The sequence below is a fragment of the Hordeum vulgare genome, chromosome 3H (assembly GCF_904849725.1).
Source record: "Hordeum vulgare subsp. vulgare chromosome 3H, MorexV3_pseudomolecules_assembly, whole genome shotgun sequence".
NCBI classification, from domain to species: domain Eukaryota; kingdom Viridiplantae; phylum Streptophyta; class Magnoliopsida; order Poales; family Poaceae; genus Hordeum; species Hordeum vulgare.
In genome coordinates, this window is record NC_058520.1 from 160,927,878 (window position 1) to 160,933,877 (window position 6,000).

A 6,000-nucleotide genomic window follows, 5' to 3' on the forward strand; every position below is an offset into this window, starting at 1 on the left:
TCATAAAAGATATTTTCAGTAGGTACCTCAGTTTGAGGAACAACTCCTCTTGCTTCCGTTCGTGGTGAAGATACCCCGAACAAACTCGTCAAAGGAACAGTTTCCATAGTGACGAGTGACAATAAATTTCAGCACAGTATATAAATGTTTCCATACCAATTTCCACTTACCAAAGGCACTTCACTCCCCGGCAACGGCGCCAGAAAAGAGTCTTGATGACCCACAAGTATAGGGTATCAATCGTAGTCCTTTCGATAAGTAAGAGTGTGGAACCCAACGAGGAGCAGAAGGCTTTGATAAACGGTTTTCAGCAAGGTAATAACTGCAAGCACTGAAAGTAACTGTAACAAGTGATGGTGTAGTGAGGTGAAACGTATCAAGCGAAAAGTAACAAGTAACAAGTAGTAGCCACGGTGCAACAAGTGGCCCAATCCCTTTTGTAGCAAGGGACAAGCCTGAACAAAGTCTTATAGGAGGAAACACGCTCCCGAGGACAGACGGGAATTTCTGTCATCCTAGTTTCATCATGTTCATGTGATTCGCGTTCGTTACTTTGATAGTTTGATATGTGGGTGGACCGGCGCTTGGGTACTGCCCTTACTTGGACAAGCATCCCACTTATGATTAACCCCTCTCGCAAGCATCCGCAACTATGAAAGAAGAATTAAGACAACGTCTAACCATAGCATTAAACTAGTGGATCCAAATCAGCCCCTTACGAAGCAACACATAGACTGGGGTTTAAGCTTCTGTCACTCCAGCAACCCATCATATACTTACTACTCCCCAATGCCTTCCTCTAGGCCCAAGTATGTTGAAATGTTATGTAGTCGACATTCACATAACACCACTAGAGGAAAAGACAACATACAACATATCAAAATACCGAACGAATATCAAATTCACATGACTATTATCAGCATGACTTATCCCATGTCCTCAGGAACAAAGGTAACTACTCACAAAGCATAATCATAATCATGATCAGAGGTGTAATGAATAGCATCAAGGATCTGAACATAAACTCTTCCACCAAGGAATCCAACTAGCATCAACTACAAAGAGTAATCAACACTACTAGTAACCTTACACGTACCAATTGGAGTCGTGAGACGGAGATTGGTGCTGATGAAGATGTTGATGAAGATGCCTCCCCTCCGACGATAGGAGTGTTGGTGATGACGATGGCGACGATTTCCCCCTCCGGGAGGGAAGTTTCCCCAGCAGGATCGTCCTGCCGGAGCCCTAGATTGGATCTGCTCAAGTTCCGCCTCGTGGCGGCGGCAAAACCACGAAAAAGCTCCCGATTGATTTTTTTCTGGAACGAAACCCTTCATATAGCAAAAGAGGTGGGCCAGTGGGCCGTCAGGGAGCCCACAAGCTTGATTGCCGCCCCAGGGGGGGTGGCGGTGGCAGGGCTTGTGGCGCCCTGGTAGCCCCCCTCTAGTACTTCTTTAGCCCAGTAATTTTTATATACTCCCAAAAAATTCCACATAAATTTTCAAGGCATTTGGAGATGTACAGAATAGTGGACTAAGATTTGCTCCTATTCCAGTCCAGAATTCCAGCTGCCTGAATTCTCCCTCTTCAAATAAACCTTGCAAAATAAGAGAGAAAAGGCATAAATATGGGACCACAAAGTAATATAACAGCCCATAAAGCAACAAATATCAACATGAAAGCATGATGCAAAATGGACGTATCAATGACTTGTATCTAAATATTCATGCCATGATTATATATGTGATCAAGTTTATGGTAGGTAGCATTCCATATCAAAAATCATCTTCTTTTATCATTTACCTACTTGAGAACGAGCACGAATTAAGCTTGGGGATGCTGATACGTCTCTGTCGTATCTATAATTTTTGATTGTTCCATGCCAATATTATACAACTTTCACATAATTCTTGGCAACATTTTATACGATTTATTGGAGTAACATATTGATCCAGTGCCAAGTGCTAGTTCCTATTTGTTGCATGTTTTATGTTCCGCAAAATATCCATATCAAACGAAGTCCAAACGCGATAAAAATATATGGAGAATTATTGTGGAATATATGTGATTTTAGGGAGGTGGAATCAACGTAAATGGAGGCCCACGACCTCCACTACCCATGAAGTTGCGACCCATACCCCCTGGCGCATCATGACCTCCAGTGGCCACACCATGAGTCGGTTGGGGCTCTTCTTTGGGCACGACAAAGATAATTTATGGGGAAAAATTATGTAAAAATTTCAGCCCAATCAGAGTTATAGATCACTAGGAATTGAAGAAATGGTGAAGGGCCAGAAACAAGGAACGGGAAACAGAATAGAACAAAGAGCGAGATCCAATCTCGGAGGGACACCTGCCCCTCCATCGTCATGGAGGACATGGACCATAGGGGGAACTCTCCCCCCATCTAGGGGAGGCCAAGGAATAAGAAGAAGGAGGGGGCTCTCCCCCCCTCTCTATCGGTGGCACTAGAGTGCCACCGGGGCAAGGAACGTGACGGCGATCTACATAAACAATCTTGCCTCCGTCAACCAACTCTCTCCACATCTATGCAGTGGTGTAACACCTCTTTTCCCACACTAACTCTCTACTTAAACTTCGTTCCCAACACTACATACTATTTCACAATGATATGTGGCTATCCTATGATGTTTGACTAGATCCGTTCTGTCCTACGGGTTAATTGTGATATGATGTTATTGATATGAGTTGTGTGCTGATATGGTTCTATCCTAAGGTGCCTTCCATGATCTGCACACGTGAAGGATACATGCTAGAGGGTTTGCAATATCTTCATGATTCACTTACAGTGGGTGGCGATAGTGACATAAACTTACACCCAAGTAAGGGAGTTGTGCGTGTATAGGAGTAAAGAAGACTTAATGTTTAATGCTATGGTTGGGTTTACCTTAATGATTTCTAGTAGTTGGGGATGCCTTTTAGAGGTCCAATCATAAGTGCATATGATACAAGTATGGAAAGTGTGTTAGTGTATGCCCCTCCCTCATTGCACATGATAAGTATATATCATGCTATATTCAATTGACTATGACCAATCTTTTTCTTGCATTACAAAAAAAGCTTTCTACTAAACAGCCCCTAAGTTTTATTTACACGCTCTTTATTTGTTGGACATATGCCCTAGAGGCAATAATAAATTAGTTATTATTATATTTCTTAGTTCATGATAATCGTTTATTATCCATGCTATAATTGTATTGATTGGAAACACAAATACATGTGTGGATGCATAGACAAAATACTGTTTCTAGTAAGCCTCTAGTTGACTAGCTCGTTGATCAAAGATGGTCAACGTTTCCTGAACATAAACAAGTGTTGTCACTTGATAATGGGATCACATCATTGGGAGAATGATGTGATGGACAAGACCCAAAACTGTGAACGTAGCATATGATCTGTCAGTTTATTGTTACTGGTTTCTGCATGTCAATGTATTTGTTCCTATGACCATGAGATCATGCAACTCCCGGACACTGGAGGAATACCTTGTGTGTTATCAAATGTCGCAACGTAACTGGGTGACTATAAAGGTCCTCTAGAGGTATCTCCAAAGGTGTCTATTAGGTTGACATGGATCAAGACTGGGATTTGTCACTCCGTGTGACGGAGAGGTATATCGGGGCCCACTCGGTAATACAACATCACAACAAGCCTTGCAAGCAATGTGACTAAGGAGTTACTCACGGAATCTTGTATTACGGAACGAGTAAAGAGACTTGCCGGTAACGAGATTGAACTAGGTATGGATATACCGACGATCGAATCTCGGGCAAGTAACATACCGAGGGACAAAGGTAATAGTATACGAGATTATATGAATCCTTGACATAGAGGTTCAACCGATTGAGATCTTCGTAGAATATTTAGGAGCCAATATAGACATCCAAGTACCGCTGTTGGTTATTGACCGGAGAGTGTCTCAGGTCATGTCTGCGTAGTTCTCAAACCCGCAGGGTCTGCACACTTAAGGTTCGGTGACGTTTTGGTATAGTTGAGTTATATGTGTTGGTTACCGAAGGTTGTTCGGAGTCTAGGATGAGATCCCGGACGTCACGAGGGTTTTCGGAATGGTCCGACAACGAGGATTGATATATAGGAAGTCCTGTTTTGGTCACCGGAAAAGTTTCGGGCTCTTCGGTAGTGTACTGGGAGTGCGGGGGACCATTGGGAGGGGCGTCACGTCCCAAGGGGCCTCATGGGCTTTGTGAAGAGATAAACCAACCCCTAGTGTACTGAATAAGTTCCCACTAAGGCCCATAAGGTTTGAGAAGGAAAAAAACAAGGTGGAAAGAGTTTCCAAGTGGGAAGGAGGAATAGGAATCCTCCTCCTCTCCCTTGGGCAAGGGAAGAGAAGGCTGACCTAGGGCGCAACCCTCTCCTTCCTCTCCTCCTATAAATACTAAGGGTTTTGAGGGTTTTTGGACAACAGAAAACAACCACGTGCTGCCCTCTCTCTCTAGATATGTTTCTCCTCTAGTTTCAGCGGTGCTTACGCGAAGCCCTTCTGGAATAGCACGAGCAACACCACCACCATGCCGCCGTGCTGGAGAACGCATCTACCTCTTCGCCCCCTCTTGGTGGATCAAGAAGGCGGACATCATCATTGAGCTGTACGTGTGCAGAATGCGGAGGTGCCGTCCATTCGACACTTGATTGGGATGGATCATGGGACGGATCGCGAGACGGTTCGTGGGACGGTTCGTGGGATGGATCGTGAAGAAGTACCACTACATCAACCGCATTTATTAACGCTTCCGCTTAGCGATCTAAAAGGGTATGTGGATACGATCTCCCTCTCGTAGATGATCATCACCATGATAGGTCTTCATGTGCGTAGGAAACTTTTCGTTTCCCATGCAACGTTCCACAACAGTGGCATCATGAGCTAGGTTCATGCGTAGATGATATCTCGAGTAGAACACAAAAGAGTTTGTGGGCGTTGATGTTCTTTTTGCTGCCCTCCTTATTCTTTTCTCGATTCGGCGGCATTGTTGGATTGAAGCGGCCCGGACCAACCTTACTCGTACGCTTACGAGAGACCGGTTTCATTGACTAACATGCAACTTGTTGCATAAAGATGACTGGCGGGTGTCTGTTTCTTCAAGTTCAGTTGAATCGAATTTGACCGAGGCGGTCCTTGGAGAAGGTTTAATAGAAAATTGCATATCACCGTTGTGGCTTTGCGTAAGTAAGATGCAATCATACTAGATACCCACAACAGCCACGTAAAACATGCAACAACAAATTAGATGACGTCTAACTTGTTTTTGCAGGGTATGCATGTGATGTGATATGGCCAAAGACATGATGTGATATATTAGATGTATGAGATGATCACGTTGTAATAGTTAAATATCGGCTTGCACGTCGATGCTATGGGAACCGGCAGGAGCCATAGGGTTGTCTTTAAACTAATGTTTGTGCTTGCCGATGCGTTTACTATATTGCTAGGTTGTAGCTTTAGTAGTAATAACATAGATAGAACGACAACCTCGATGGCGGCACGATGATGGAGATCATGGTGTGGCGCCGGTGTCGATGAAGATCATGCCGGTGCTTTGGTGATGGAGATCAAGAAGCACAAGATCATGGCCATATCATGTCACTTATGAATTGCATGTGATGTTAATCCTTTTTATGCACGTTATTTTGCTTAGAACGATGGTAGCATAGGTGATCCCTCACTAAAATTTCAAGATAAAATTGTGTTCTCCCCGACTGTGCACCGTTGCGACAGTTCATCGTTTCGAGACACCACGTGATGATCGGGTGTGATAGACTCAGCGTTCACATACAATGGGTGCAAAACAGTTGCACACGCGGAACACTCGGGTTAAACTTGACGAGCCTAGCCTGTACAGACACAGCCTTGGAACACAAGAGACCGAAAGCTCGAGCATGAATCATATAGTTGATATCATCAACATGAAGATGTTCACCACTGAAACTATACTCAACTCACGTGATGATCGGACTTGA